The sequence below is a fragment of the Oncorhynchus nerka genome, linkage group LG24 (assembly GCF_034236695.1).
Source record: "Oncorhynchus nerka isolate Pitt River linkage group LG24, Oner_Uvic_2.0, whole genome shotgun sequence".
Taxonomy (NCBI): Eukaryota; Metazoa; Chordata; class Actinopteri; order Salmoniformes; family Salmonidae; genus Oncorhynchus; species Oncorhynchus nerka.
The window spans coordinates 65,214,249-65,230,852 of NC_088419.1; the positions used below are offsets into that span (position 1 = coordinate 65,214,249).

A 16,604-nucleotide genomic window follows, 5' to 3' on the forward strand; every position below is an offset into this window, starting at 1 on the left:
GCTATATCAGCCTCCACTTTTCTGTGAAGGCTTTCCACTAGATGTTGGAACATTGCTGCGGGGACTTGCTTCCATTCAGCCACAAGCGCATTAGTGAGGTTGGACACTGATTATGGGCGATTAGGCCTGGCTCGCAGCCGGCGTGCCAATTCATCCCAAAGGTGTTCGGTGGGGTTGAGGTCAGGGCTCTGTACAGGCCAGTCAAGTTCTTCCTCACCAATCTCAACAGAACATTTCTGTATGGACCTCGCTTTGTGCACGGGGGCATTGTCATGCTTTAACAGGAAAGGTGCCTTCCCCAAAAAGTTGAAAGCACAGAATCGTCTAGAATATCATTGTATGCTGTAGCATTAAGATTTCCCTTCACTGGAACTAAGGGGCCTAGCCTGAACCATGAAAAACAGCCCTAGACCATTATTCCTCCTCCACCAGCTTTTATAGTTGGTACTATGGATTTGGGCAGGTGGAGTCACTCCAGAGAACGTGTTTCTACTGCTCCAGACTTCCATGGCGGCGAGCTTTACACCAATCCAGCCGATGCTTGGCATTGCGCATGGTGATCTTAGGCTTGTGTGCGGCTACTCGGCCATGGAAACCCATTTCATGAAGCTCCAGCGAACAGTTATTGTGCTGACATTCCTTTCAGAGGCAGTTTGGAACACGGTAGTGAGTGTTGCAACCGAGGACAGACAATTTTTACACGCTACAAACTTCAGCACTCAGTGGTCCCGTTCTGTGCGCTTGTGTGGCTTACCATTTCGCGGCTGAGCTGTTGTTGCTCTTAGATGTTTCTACTTCATAATAACAGCACTTAGAGTTGACCGGGGCAGCTCTAGTAGGGCAGAAATTTGACGAACTGACTTGTTGGAACTGAACTCTTCATTAAGGCCATTCTACTGACAATGTTTGTCTATGGAGATTGCATGGCTGTGTGTTTGATTGTATACACCTGTCAGCAATGGGTGGGGCTGAAAAAGTCTAATCCACTAATTTGAAGGGGTGTCTGCATACTTTTGTATCTATAGTGTATCAAAACTGTAAGGTCAAGTAGTCCCAAAAAAATGACCCAAAATCCCAAAATAGAAAATAATAATTTAAGTTGTAGAATACCTACCCTTAGTCCAGTAGATCCAGTATCCCCGTCAGATGCAGTTCCTCCGATGGGTCCCTAGAGGACAGGGATCATGGTCAAACCACACCTGTGATTGAAATAAACACAGGACCATCTCTGGTACAGGACACATACAGTATGATGGGATCTTACCGGGGGTCCATGTGTTCCATCCAGTCCCCTACCTCCTAGATAGCCTTGAAGTCCCTGAGTGGAGAAAGACAATTGTTCTGTTTTCATGTTCTCTTCCATTGCACTTTTCTGAACTCTGGCCCTCCTTAGTAATATGTGCATGTGCAGGTGTGGCAAGGAGTGAAAATAACTGCATCCTTAAATAAAAGTTTTACCTTCAGCCCTTTCAGTCCAGTGACTCCTGGAATTCCAGTCCTCCCCTGTGTGATTCAAATCCAAGTGTTAGATGAAAACAAGACCTCAAACATACTGACCGGTCTCAATATATACCATGTTATAACATCAGATCTGTTCTTCAATGGTCTGGTGTATAGATCTATGGTGTGAGTGCATTTTTCTCAACTGATGATGGCAGGAAACTATATAGACAGAATAAGAAGTGTAGGTACTTAGGAACCTTAATACCGGGTTCTCCTTCAGCTCCTCTCTCTCCTGACTTCCCCATCTCTCCCTGTGGACAGGACAGACACATCAAGCCATAGTAAAACTGGTAGTCACATCTAAAATCAGAAATGTGTGATCATGTTTACTTGAAACAAGGTAAAAAATAGTATTTCACCACTGTATGATGGATGAAAGTCAATAATTCCTTGACCTTGATCATTCAGAATTGTCTCGTAAATGAAGACTATGCTATTCCCACTTACAAAAGGCCCTGGCAAACCGGCAAATCCTACTCGACCTTCTCGCCCCTGAGAAACCAACAAACAACAGCATCAGTACATCTGCTGGATTGGTACGCACCACTGAGATCAAAACAATGTTACAAGATTAATAAGTGGCAGATAGCAACAGAAATTGCAAGCTCTTCTAGTACCTTATCACCTCTTGGTCCAACAACGCCTGGCCCACCGCTAGGACCTCTGCCACCCTGCAAAGACAGAAGGACGGATTTTTAAAATACAATAGTCAATCTGGTACTGTACAAGGTATGTTAGCTCCACCTCCTGACTGCTCTTACCTTTGGCCCATCTTTTCCCTGCTTACCATTCTCCCCAATGATTCCATCATAACCCTGAAGAAACAGAAAGGTATAGTACCATTACATCAGGATATGGTGATCTGAACAGGTGTAATGATATTACATCCCATTACAGTACTTTGCAGTGACCAGATTAAAGAGGTTCTACTTACTGTGGTTCCAGGAAATCCAGGGGGCCCCACTGGTCCAACATTACCTAGCAGCCCTGATGCTCCTCCTCTGCCTTTAAAGCCTCTTTTACCTGGAGGCCCGGGTCGACCCTGCCCATCAGGGAGGACAAGTAAATGAATGCACAGTGAAGGGATGGAAGGAGGTCAATTGCTAACAGATGCAAGCAAATACACAACTGTCATGTCTGACAGAAGAGTAGGGTCACATAAAGCAACTTCTATACTGTATGTATTAATGTTAGCCATGTGCATAATGTCCACTCACCTGGTCCCCTTTAAATCCTGGGTCACCCTTGTCACTTCTCTTAGATGCTTTGATCCCCTACAGGAGGAAGGTGAACATGGACAGACAGACAAACAAAGACAGCTACACAGTTAGTACTAGGCGGTTGGATATGAAGGGGAATATGAATTAGTAAGAAAACCCGCACAGAACATTTTCAGAGTAAGTAAAGTTTCAGGGACAGGAAGAAACGACTACTGTATCATGGAATGTTTACTTTGTGGGACAAAACTACATGTCCTTATAGTGTTAACATGATTACTGTTAAATACTTAAGTCTTAGATATCAACTCAATACAAAATAAAGAAATTGCTTTAAGTAATCTTACTGGGTCACCTGAGGGTCCAGTTTTTCCTGGTTTGCCATTGGCTCCCTGATAAGAAGGAAAAAACAGGCCAAGTTTGTGAATTACTTTTTCAGTATAATTGGTTTAATAAAATACATTGCTTTGAGTTTTCAATTCTTACGTGTACATTAATGTGTGCTTACGTGAAGCCCAGAGAGTCCCGATTCTCCTATATTTCCCTCATCACCTGCGTCACCCTGTTTAAAAACATGAAGGATTGCGTAAGATTGTAGATTACAAGTCAAATTTATGGAAACATTCATCATAAATGCTTTAAAAATAAATGATTCAGCCTTGATTGATACTCACGGGATCTCCTTTCGGACCTGTAGGCCCATCTGCACCTGTTTTTCCCTGTGGACACATTCAAAACTTAATAAAGATAATAATAATAAGATAATAAATGTGAATTGATGATGGTCTATGATCACTGGCACAGATGTATGTATTGTGCATATTCTCTTGTGAGTAAATGTAGCATGATCAAATCAATGAGAGTGAGGAAAAAAACATCTGATTCTACCTGAGGTCCACGAACGCCAGAGAATCCAACAATCCCATCAGGACCTGGCTCTCCCTGGAATGAGAGACAATAATATGAATTGTGGACAAGTACATTTACCTGGATGTCAATTCAGCTTTCAATTCAGGAAGATTCATTCTCACCTGAGGCCTGAGTGGTCCCCTTAGGCCTCGCTCACCTGGTTGGCCCTAATGACAGACAGAGAGATTAGACAGGGCTGTTGACACATGTGGCTCAATACCTACAATATCATGCTCAAATGTGTCCTTACTGGTGGTCCATTGACTCCTGGTACCCCCTTTGGCCCTCTTGGCCCCATTTTGCCCTGAAAAGGATATGTATAGGTTCATATAAGCAGCTTGGGTGACTTGGTTGACATTCATTTTAGAGCATGATCCAATTGAGAGTGAAGCAGAATAACTTACAGGAGGGCCTGGTGATCCAACAAAACCAATGCCACCGATGTCTCCCTTAATAACAGAAAATACTCTCTCAAGACAGTGCAGACATTTTTCAGAAGACAGGTAAATAACTGTGTTGTAACTGTTTTAATATACTCACAGGAGGTCCAGATGTTCCCGGGTAGCCCAGTTGTCCTCTGGCTCCAGGTATTCCCTACACAGCATGAAAAGAACAACTTAAACACTCAACATACTTCAACATGTTCATACTTAACATGAGGTTTCAGTATCAAACAGCTGATGTATCGTATCTGATGAAATAGCAATATTCAAAGGTAGGTATTACTCACTATGTATCCAGTGATCCCTATGAGCCCTCGGTTTCCTTTATTCCCCTGACAACAACAAAGACACAAGTTAGAATTAATGTTGAAACCCATTATGAACTTCAAATGAATCCCTCTATGTGTGATTGGGTTGCTCATTGAACTGAACCGATATCAATCTGGGATTAGTTGGAATGAAAATTAGCGTTCACAGCAGAGCTCCGGAACCAGTGAGGAAAAAGACTCAAGTGTGAGAACATTTAGTTCCATGAAAACAAGACACTCAGTCTGACCTTGTCTCCTTTCCGGCCTCTGTTTCCCTGGGGTCCTAGTTCTCCTTCATAACCCTTAACAATACACAGAATTACTGTTACAAAGAATTGGTGGCAAGACATACTGGTATGACTGTCTAGCCTACAAAACATTTCTTAATTGGGCCTTGCAGGGATTTATTGCACAACCAATCGATGGAAAGCTTGACGGCATATACTGCAGCTGGCAGTGCTGAAATTTCCAGTCACAATGAAACTTTCATGGTCAGAGTACAGTAAATAAGTTTGCCCTGCTTAAAACATTTACTTTGAGTGTCTGTCATCTGTCCACTGATATCTAATGTGTTTCTATTGGTCAAACTAAGATATAATCTACATAACGTTAGAAGTCCTAGCCATTCTTACCCACTCACCCAGCTCCCCTTTGCTGCCCTTCTCTCCTCTGTAACCCTGGAGACCCTGTTAGTACAAGTAGAGAGCTCTGTCAACAACACTGACACTGGAACAGTCTCTATTGATGTATAACACATGAAAACTCTTCAGTCTTTGTTAAATGTTTCCTACCTGTTCCCCAGGTGGTCCTGCAGGGCCATCATCAGAATTTATACCATCAATCCCATCACTCCCAGTTCTTCCTGGAGGCCCGGGCATCCCTGGTGGTCCAGGACCACCCTTGAATACAGACACGGACGGCATAAGATGAGGAATTCCGTCTCGGACTCAGTGTGCTCAATCCTATAGCCAATGATAATGGCAGACAACATGCAGCCCAAGGGCCATGATAAGTCCAATTCAAGACTGAAAGCGACCCTCACAATTTTTAAATGAAATTGTATAGTAGTTAATTCCGTCAATGGCCAGTATAGATTTCAGTGGGTGGCTTCCCCTCATTGGTTAGCAGACAAGTAGCCTTGTGTGACAGGCTTCCAAGTTCTTCTAGCCAGGATGCAGAACAAATGCGAGGGTACAGTGTCTTGTCTGGCTACACAAGACTAGCAGATAATGATCAACCCCGATAGTGGTGTTGTATACAATCAGAACAACAGCTTTCTGCACTTTCTGTGTCACAGCTGAGGTAACACTGTGGTGAAAGCGGTTCCTTCAGTGTGTCAGCTGGGTTCACTGGCAATCAGATGTGGACAGCTTGCCCAGTCTGCTGCCATTGTGTAGTGCCACTATTGACACCGTCTGTCTGGGACAGCTTTGCATTACTGGGCTTCACAGCAGTAGCAGTGTGCCAAGGCAAAAAGAGCAACACTTAGCGGTGATGCATTTCAGACGCATGATCATTGAAAAAAGAGCTCAAGCGCTAAGGTGCTGTTAACACTTATACTAATGACGCCCTGGGCACTCACTGGAAATGCTCATTTCCATGAAAGTGCTGCTGCTTCACAAACAGAAGTGCTGAAAGCAAAAGCAGTATGTGGTTTTTGGGCTCAGATCTCCAATGAATGCTAATGAGAGCACTGCGTTGACCTGTTGCCTGAAGTGGGTGTTGCTATGATACTGTGGAGTGTGGAAGCAGTCATCTGACTCATCTAACAGCATCCTGTGATCCTATTTCAGTGTTGTTAACATTCTGTGATAGCAGAGGAGGGAGAATAGAAACAGCAGATGGGTTAGCTTCACCTCACTGCTCTGTTTTAAGATCTCAGAGTTGAAGTAATTGTAGTTAACAGCTACATTCAGCATACCGTATAGACACGCTTAACAGATACTTATCCTGTGTTCTCACGGTTGGAACTGCCAATTGGAATGAATCTACAATTTATTTTGGTGATCACATGCATATAATTACATTTCCACTCGTGTCCACATATCATTGACTGAGTTTCAACTCACAGGCAAAACAAGTTATGCCTCGGTGTAGACTCTGATCATATTCAGATAAAATGGAGATACCTACGATTTTTCCTCCATCTCCTTTTCGTCCTTGTTTTCCAGTAATTCCCGGGGGTCCCTGGAATACAAACAATCTCTTCTGTCAGTGAACAAGCATTATGAGAGTGATGTGTCAATCAGTAGAGTCTAATAATGAGCAATGTTGGGATACTGACATACAGTATACAGTTATACATTTACTCACAGGAGGTCCAGCATCCCCAGGGGGGCCAAGGGGCCCTGGAGGGCCCTTCAATCTCTGAGGATAAACAACCGTACATACAGTACATAGACTGGGTAATCATTTCAAAATACTAAATTATATTCCTTCTGATATGATGCAATAAATTACTTGATATTCTGCATTGACAATAAGCTGTGATTTAAACGCCTATGATTTGGCTACTATACTGCCACCTAAAGGGCATATTCTTCTAGTTGTTTCTGCCTAGAAACTACTGATATAGAGCTGAGATCACCTACCGGCCAAGTTGCAACAAGCTTTTTGTAGAATGTCTTTTTCTGCAAGAGAACAACAGTACACACAACTTTTAAAGAAGTAATAAGAAATCAAAGGTCTGGGCAATGGTTCAATAATCAATGGCTTTATGCTGAAATATAATCACATTTTATAATCACTCAACCAAACAAGAATGCATTGACATAGCCTTTGTCGTGTACTATGAAACACAGTATAACAGCACCTTGAAGGCCTCCCACTCTTCCTCAGAGCTCTTGAACACTACGATGGCGGGCATCCCTGGTGGACCAATGGGGCCTCGGTAACCTGTGCGTCCAGTCCGGCCCATCCCGCCAGCGTAGCCCTGTCAGGAGACAATACACACTTAAGTGTTTTAAGAAATTCCACAATATGGAAACATCTGCATGCAGACCTGTATGTCAATAGGAATCCACACAGCACACTCTAGAAATAATACTGAGCATCCAATAATAGTGGGCAACAGAATTATCATATGTGTCACTATGAGTAGTTTAGATTCAGTAGATATTGTGTGAAAAAGTTAACACATACTTTATCCCCTTTTGGTCCAGATGGCCCTGTCAAACCAGGTGGGCCCTGAAGTCCCTGGGAAAACAGTCCATTTCCATTAGTGTCTGTTTTCATGTATGACGTCTTGTATGATGTCTTGATACATGAAGTAAAACTTTTGTAAATCAATTACGATTAATTATCATTTAATTCCATTACCATTGAAGTTGTTTGCAATGACTGCATGCCCACTGCTAATGTACTGGTATTGATGAGTGCTTAAATTCTGCAATTACAAAACCTACCACTGGAGGAGGCATGTGTCTTGCTTACATTTTTGGGCAAAAGACTCCCACCGGCCACACTGATTGATCAACAGCATCCCCACCCGCTTTCAATATGGGTAATTTCTCTATATATGCAGCATAATGGACCAAATCCCATCTGTAGGGCTTTGCTAGTACACTTAAATGACCCCATTCCTCCACCACCATAGGCTTAATTCAATAAGCTCAATGCAAACTCAATTTCATATGAAGGTCTTCAGACAGCTATGCAGCCTGACTGTAGACCAGAGCACTGAGATGCCCCCTTCATAACGCCATAGTTTCATTGCTTGAAGGATGTTCTTGAACAATATGCAAATAATGGTGTTTGTACATTCAAGGATACATGTGTGCATGTTAAATGTTTCTCTGCTCATTCAAACAAAATTAGAAGAGAAATACAGGAAAATATGCTGAAACGTGCTCCAAAGTAATCCTCAAATGCGTGCCGATACTCCCCAAAACATGCTATAAAAACCATCACAAATATTTTCTTTAGCCAGCTAAAGTGTTCATGCCTCTGCTTTAGTGTGATGTGCATCTCGGTGAGTATGAGTGGAACTTTTTACCTGTTGCACTCGAAGCTCCGGTCTATAGGCTGTCCCTCGCTCTTTGAGTGCGTGTCTTGGTTGTTGATTGGCTGAAACGACAGGAACGGACAGGGTGTTCATCCTGGACTCGTACAGCATCCTCTGAGCTTTCAGAGACAGACCCTGTGTCAGAGGTTGAGTCCTTGCCCCTGCTGTCATGGCGATGACCCTTTGACCTCTCTGCTCAGTGTCTCTGAGGAAACAGAAGTAAAACTCGGGCCACAGAGAGTCTGAGGGGTGCATGCTGTGAGGGTACTGTGTCAAAGGACATATGCTGTGTACTTTACCTGGCACACTGGCAGGAGGCAGAGGGGTAGGCGGCAGTTCCCGGTCTAATCCTCTCGGCTCCGGGGACATGAGCTCAGTTAGAACATCAGTTTTGATGACTCCCCATTATTTTTAAACTGCCTTGTGTTGACTTGAGTGATGTCGTGTGCCAACTTGCTGTCACCTACATCTGTTTCTTCTGTCTCTGATTCCTTATCATTGTCCTCATCAACTTCTTCCATTTCTGCTTCTGTGTCCATCTCTTCTGCTGACTCGAACTCTGTCTTTGTTTCTGTGTCTGTCTCTTGATCCTCTGTGGGTGACTCCTGGGATAAAACTTTATCCCCCTTCTCCATGACTTGTCCAGAATCTGTCAAAGTCTTTGTCACAGTCTTTTGGCCCCTTTGTCTCTTTGAAGCTTTGTCACCTGTTGATGTGGAAGTGATATCAGTGGTGTTTTGATGTGTTGGAGATTGTCCCAGAGGCTCCTCTGCCTCTAGTGCTGTCTTTCTCCCTGTGACAGTGCTATTATTTGGAGGTAGCACTGGAGGCAGAGGAATCACAGCCTGCCTCAGTAGCTCCTCCGCATCTATTTTCTTGAATTCCAAAAGGTTGGGTTTTATGGTGTGTTCTAAGGACCATGTTTGTCTTGTAGGCCCAAAGCCCTGTTTGGGTTCAGGTGGGATCTGTAAATCATCTAACCTCACTGATGTATTTCTCCCTGAGCCTATTGATTCTCCATCACTGTCTGACTCCTGGATCAGCAGGGCTGGTTCAGTGGGGTTTTCTGACCATGCAGTGGGACTGAGAATGGCTGTCTCCACTGTCTGAGATGGTACTACTACACCTTTCATGCCAGAGACATCTCTGGCTGTATTGGTTTGGTTTGGCTGATGAAGAGATCCAGCGGTTTGTGAATATACTGTTCTGTTTCTAGTGATCTTTGCTGCTTTATCATCCTGCAGTGTGGAAGTTTCATTCAGCCATCCTTTCTTCTGAGTGAGCTTTAATTTGTCTGTTTCAGGTGTTATCCTTGTCTTTCTCTGTGTCTCTGGCACTGACTGAGCTCTTACAGATGGCAATGACTGTGCTGATAGGTTAGTGTTCTTGGCTGTGTCCTTCTCTGCAGCCTGATCTCTCAGCCTGGGTCCATGAGACTCTTCTCTGAATGTTGCCCTGGTCGCAACTCGACCAAGCACCTTCTCAGCAGCTAAAATCACTTTCTCCTGGAAAATAAGTTGAAATAAAAACTAATGTAAGATGTTAATTCTCATGTCCATTTTAAAAATAAGAATCTAAGCAGGATTGTTATATGCCTGTAAAGAAAAGAGTGTGCTTAAAAGAAGACCGCCCTCAAATACAGGTTATTATTCTTTCATAAACCTTGCACTCTCATGCAGACTGTTTTCATGACCCTATGGAGCCACCGAACAGACAGACATGGAATTGTGGTGAAGTTAAAATTCCAAACATTAGTGTCACACAAACAAAACATTATTCTTATCAGTTACATATAGCATTATTGATGGTCAGTTTAAGCCCTACACCTGCTATAGACCTGTGGACCATACCTGTTTGTCTGTGTGAGGGATGCAGGTGGAGTTGTAGTCTTGACAGTGCTGTCTGGCTGCTGTAGGATCACCCATTATGAAGGTCATCTGTTGTATGGTGCCCTGGACATGGATCAACCAAACAATAAAACATGCTATCAATGCCTTTTTCAAATCATCAGCATTGGAGCAATACCTTGTATCTCATATTTGTCTGTGTAATATTTTTTCAAATCATTTGGAAGCTGTCATTCATATCTTTGCAAAACTCTAATTGAATGCTCATTTTTCATACGGTATGTATTCACATTGGCTATTGATCCCAGTGTAGAGAGCTATTGGTTTCCCTTGTGACACAAACAATGATGAGGATGGGAAATGCTTAGCTATAAAACAAATCAGATGGAATATCATATATACAACAGACGGAGTGCATGAGAGCTTTGGGCAAAATCTATGGCCCATGAGGCAATCGCTACACAATAAAAAGTAAATTAAAAAATGTAATCTTCTCAATAGGGGAAATCAATTGGTATGAATAATATTACCTGAAATACTAAAATAACAGGCAAAAACAGAAATCCCAGCAGCTCAATTCCTGAACCAAGAGAACTTGGGAAAGATAATATTTGGCTCATTAAACATAACTAATGACAGCCTAAAACATTTGATATGATCAATAAATTAAGTTTACTTCATTAAATGATGTGTTCTTTTGGGGGGGAAATGCTGTTAACTGTCTTTTTAATCTGAGCAGATACCAGACAATCTCATCAATCACGTTGTACTCCACAATGTGGCATGTATTCAAACAAAGTTGAGGGAGAACTTTTGGGTCAATGACCTAGCCAGGGAGGACAGGACAGGTCTCAGACAGTGTTGACACTGCGGTCAGACTGGCGGCCTTTGTTTGATGATGTCATACAATGACAGTGTTATTCCATGGGTCCACTTAGGGTCAAGTAGCATTGATCCTGATTCCTGGGCCCTGTGACCCTGTGTAAGAAGCCGACTGCCATGCAGCTGGGAAGTAGAGCCTCGCCATGAATCTGTGGCAGCTTTCACTAGTCACATGTTTGTCTAGACAAGGCTCAGACAAGCTACATCCCATCCCACACTTATTGTACTTAAAAGGGGTACAAATGCTTGTCACTGTAGTGGTAACCTGTAAGGTACGTCCATTGTACCATTTACTTAGAGGTATATAGTTGTACCCTTGCAGATTGTACCTTAAATATGCCAATAGTATACCATATAGTCCACAGGTACAAAACCGTATCTTCAGAAAAGGTACAAATGTGCCTTTTTAGGGCACCACCACAGTAACAAAGCTTTTTGTTCCTTTAAGTGGCAAAAATGTTCCTCTTCTCTATATCAAGTCCCTCACGAACACACACATCTCCGCCATCCCACTTCTGACACCAATGGAGCGAATTGGGGGGTAGCCCCAAACGAGACTCAAACCTGAGTCCAGCGATTTTCAACACCTTAACCATTACACAAAGAGGTCTGTACCTCAAGACAAGGCCTCTCAGTGTTGTGTTAATGTCACTACAAAATGAATTACAGCCCTTTATTGTCACATGCTCTTTAAGACTTCAGAACTGGCAGCAGACATGCTCAAACTTTAATTAACATAACCATAGACCACTTTAACTGCTACAATACGTCCATTCACGGGTGGCCAAAAATAACTACCTGAAAGTCACGCCCCCATTAACCACGCCTCCACCCTGGGAACCAGAAATCTACCTTCACTTTTTTTTAGAGTGTGTGATGGTTGTACTTTTATAATCAAAATATAGTCCAAAAATTTAACAATATACTAGACTATCCGCACATGTACCCTAAAAGGTACATAACAGTACCATGTGAGATCATATGCATATCTCTGAAGATACTCATATGATCTTGTACCTCTGAAGGCACACCCATATATTGATATTTTTGTGCCCCAGGGATCAATACTGTAGCCTAATCGTACTGTTTTTTTCTGAGAGTGCAGGCCGTTCTCATATATGTCTGTCTCTGATTTAAATGCAGTCAAACTAGGGGAAAACATTTTAAAAAAGGTGAGTTAACGGAATGATATCATCCCCCCCAAACCATAAATGGTCTACAATTAGACCAGGGCAGTGATTTAGGTCAACTTAGTCTCCAATGGGAACGGCTGAAAACAAAATAAGTCCCATTGATGTGGAGGAGAGGCCTTGTCAGGGACACCACTATCTGAGTCTTCACATGTCAAACAGCTATAGCAGTGATTGGAACTTTAAATCATAGAGTGTATAAGTAGTGTGGAAATACATGCAAAAAACCTCCAAAACAACTGAAGTATCTACTCTCGAATGCATTAGGTTGCCTTTGAGATGTCACTTTTCACTGAACAAAGAACTCAATCATATTCAGGTCTCTCAGTTTATCCCTGTTTCCACTTGAATGTCAAGGCCAAAGACAGAATAAGACTGTATTACATCATAATATTACACTCATTCTGTATAATATTACTTGTTGCATAGGCAACTATTACATAAAGTACAGAGATATGACTGTGGTCTTGGGTTTGCCACTGCAAAGAGGCCAGTTTTTTACCCAACGATTTATGAGAGTTGTCTTGCAAATGTGAAAATCTTCTCTGTCCGTCATCTGCTCTCATGCACATGTAAAAAGGCCTCAGGCTTGATCCACAGATCCAGGGCATATTCCAGCCACAGGCTGTACACTGTGTACGCACCACATGACGATTCAGGGGCAAGTAGTTACTAACAGTTGCATTTACAGAAAACCAGAAAAAATAACCAAGCAATGCTGTACTGGGAGAAGGCTGATTAAAAATTAAATAACTCTATCCAAAGGGTTTAGTAAATTGTTAGTACTGGGCCTTCATCCTATGTTGCATGTGACCAGGAACAATACTCCTAACACAACAAAAGAAAGCAAAACACAACAATCTTGTCCAATCTTGCATTATATTTAAAAAAAGTATTGCATTATAATTCTTACAGCACTTGTCTCTTACTTTACATGTGAGGTACTACTGTCAATGAAAAATCGAGCACAGAAGAACCAGAATTCAAGCAGAATCCATAACAACTACATTTCAAATCAACAGAATCCCCTGCTCTTCCCTTACCCCAGAATGTACCCCATAGAGCTAATAGCAGAGGTGGACTTACATAGCTGAGTAGCAGCAGAATCACGGCAGGGCCCTGCATCGCTGCAGAGCTGACAGACGGTTGATCCCTCTGACTGCAGTAAGAACAGGTCTCCCCCTCTCACTCACACACACACTTAACTCAGCACCCAGTGCAGTGCTAGAACAGACCCCTCCCTGGACAAGGGCCAGTTCTAGGCTGGCTCCCACAGACACAGACCATAGCAGTGACGGAATGACCAGGAAAATAGCCCTCAACCACAGCAGACAATCGCCACACAACAAATTCACAAGGTGACAGGTCCACTTCCTATGTACAGTGTGTAGCTCCAGACAGTCAGGTCAGTATCCACCAGGGATCTTCTTACGCGTAAACATCAGTATATTCCATATGCATTGGTCAATTATTTTCAGACGGCAGTGCTAGTTGTTGGTGTGTGTGGTGTGTGTTAGTCCTGCTTTGTGCAGGGAAGGACAGAGTGAGGGGAGACGTGAGGTTTTATACAGGCAGGGCATCAGTGAGACAGCAGCAGCGTCACCCATAGAGGCCTTGTCACTGACGTGGGCCAGGATGAAGGATGTCTCCTGAGATGGCTGGACTCAGAGACCACCCACACCCCACACCTGCCTGTATCCACACACCTTGGCTGGCGTAGAGAAGCCATACAGGACCACCAAATATAATATGATGATGGTTCTCCATTGATTTTAACATGTTATCAGGCAGAGCTTTAACTGTGTAGAACTACCCAAAGGGCCAATATGAAATTCAAAAAAGAAGCTCTGAACATCTTCAAATGTTAATTTTATTCATTTGCTTCAAATGGACAAAATTCAAATTATGCATTAAATGCTTCATAAAACAGTTTCATCGTCAAGAGCAATATCAGTTCAAATAAGACAAGTTAATTAGTGAAATAACAATAATATTACTAACTCCACCAGAAGATATGATTAATCAGCATAAATCACTGGGTCAATTCAATGTCTATTCCATGTTGGTTCAACTAATTTCATTGAAATAATGTGGAAACAACATTGATTGAATGGCACAAACCAGTGTGTGCTCAGTGGGTACTGATTAGTCCAATCAAGCCAAAACTTTTTCTGTGCCATTGAACTTCATATTGAGCCAACCTTCCTCCCTGGTGCAACCCCCTCTATTCCCCTGGGGTGGGAGGAGGACTGGGGCCAATGTGAGGAATGTAGCACGGGGGTCAGAAAAGCAGTGGGCTTACGGTAAAGGGTGTGTGGTGGGGCTGGGTGGCCCCTCCCAGCAGAATGAGACCCTGGGTGGAGACCTCCAGGCCAGGGTAGTTCCTCCAGGGTATACTCTCCAGCAGGCTGCAGTCAGCATACACCTCCAGTCTGGACAGCGAGACAGACAGGGCCAGCCAGTGCCACTCGCCATCCCACAGGAGGCCTGCTGGGAACCTGCCCAGAGGAGGGGGACACAGAAAGAGAGGTGTGGTGGATCAGTATAGACAATTGGTATAGAGCCACTCCACTGCAGAGGACGTTGTGCCTATGAGCTACAGCAGGATTAAGCAACTAGATTCACCCGCAGGCTGATTTTTGTCAGAGCAAATGGTTGGGGTTTCCGGAAAATAATTCAAATCATTTGTACACTGCAATTTTACTAAAAACTTTGGGGGCCTCCAAAAATTACTTGGGTGCCTGTTGCCGACCCCTGAGCTACAGTGTCTATGTCAGGTAGAATTAGTCATTGAGCTTTTTCTTAAGTGCAAAATAAATGATACGCTCAACGGACTTTCATAACATTGTAATAGGACACACAGTATTTGGTGTACCAACCATTCTAATGCCATGTATTGCAACATCATCAGCCATAGCCCGTGGTGTGAGGATAACATCTAATACAATCAAATTTGAAATCAAATAAAAATGTATTTGTCACAAGTTTCATAAACAACAGGTGTAGACTAACAGTGAAACGCTAACTTACGGGCCTTTCCCAACAATGCAGAGAGAAAATATACAAATAATAACACGAGGAATAAATACACAATGCGTAACAATAACTTGGTGACTGTGTGTGTCCATGAGCACGGCACATGTAATGTATATGTTGGTGCTGTCTCACTCGTAATGGCGGCTCCAGGTACTGATGAAGGTGAGGAGTCCAGGTCCCAATCTCAGCTGTAGCAACTCCTCCCCTTCCTCTGACAGTATCGCTAGCAGGCTCCTCTCCTCCACCCACAGCCCCCCTAGCCTCAGCCTCATCACAATGCTCAACTCATCTGAAAACCTGACACATACACACATCAGGCTCACTGCATCATCAAGCAGAATCAGACTTGACAGTCTTGTCTATACAATTGTGACTGACGCAAATTAGCAAGCCAAATAAGGCTATTTTGCATTCCAAGTGGAGTGAAATTGAATTTAGGTTATGTTTCAGACAGGGTAAGGGGTATACTGTTCCTTTAAACACATAGAAGCAATGTGACGAGTGGGTCCATCCAGACCAGTTTCACAAGCCAATGCAAAGTTTACCACAACGCTGGCAAATTAATTCAGCTTTAGTGCCTGACATGTCAACATTCAACTTCAGGTTCAGCACCAAAGCATAATCTCAACCTTGAGAGCAAGACAATTCATCGAAAGGGAATTTCCTCATCTACCCAATAAATGAACTTCTTATGGCTGCAGGGGCAGTATTGAGTAGCTTTGATGAAAGGTGCCCAGAGTAAATTGCCTGCTCCTCAGTCCCAGTTGCCAAAATATGCATATTATTACTAGTATTGGATAGAAAACACGCTGAAGTTTCTAAAACTGTTTGAATGATGTCTGTGAGTATAACAGAACTCATATGGCAGGCAAAAACCTGACAAGAAATCCAAACAGGAAGTGGGAAATCTGAGTTTGGTCGATTTTCAACCCAGCCCCTATTGAATACACAGTGGGATATTGGTTATGTTGCACTTCCTAAGTCTTCCACTAGATGTCAACCATCTTTAGAAACTTGTTTGAGGATTCTACTGTGAAGTGGGACCGAATGAGAAGGGACTGAGTAAGGTCTGCCACGAGCTGACCATGCTCTGACCATGCGCGTTCACATGAGAGGGAGCTCTGTTCCATCGCACTTCTGAAGACAATGGAATTCTCCGGTTGGAACATTATTGACGTTTTATGTTAAAAACATCCTAAAGCTTGATTCCATAGATCATTTGACATGTTTCTACGGACAGGAACGGAACCTTTTGACATTTCGTCT

The 16,604-nt window shown here is 43.0% G+C and overlaps 3 long non-coding RNA genes across 3 annotated transcripts; all 3 read right to left on the bottom strand.

Annotated features, from left to right (window-relative positions):
* Nucleotides 1–2,111: 2,111 nt before the first annotated feature.
* LOC135564401 (uncharacterized) lies at nucleotides 2,112–2,539 on the bottom strand. The gene is made up of 3 exons (XR_010460989.1): nucleotides 2,438–2,539; nucleotides 2,265–2,318; nucleotides 2,112–2,174 (listed from the first exon to the last, which is right to left on the bottom strand). It is a non-coding gene; the product is annotated as an uncharacterized LOC135564401 (long non-coding RNA).
* A 527-nt stretch (nucleotides 2,540–3,066) lies between these two features.
* LOC135564402 (uncharacterized) lies at nucleotides 3,067–3,445 on the bottom strand. The gene is made up of 3 exons (XR_010460990.1): nucleotides 3,395–3,445; nucleotides 3,229–3,282; nucleotides 3,067–3,112 (listed from the first exon to the last, which is right to left on the bottom strand). It is a non-coding gene; the product is annotated as an uncharacterized LOC135564402 (long non-coding RNA).
* A 723-nt stretch (nucleotides 3,446–4,168) lies between these two features.
* On the bottom strand, nucleotides 4,169–4,683 carry LOC115108738 (uncharacterized). Its single transcript, XR_010460991.1, has 3 exons — nucleotides 4,629–4,683; nucleotides 4,360–4,404; nucleotides 4,169–4,223 (listed from the first exon to the last, which is right to left on the bottom strand). It is a non-coding gene; the product is annotated as an uncharacterized LOC115108738 (long non-coding RNA).
* Nucleotides 4,684–16,604: the final 11,921 nt, after the last annotated feature.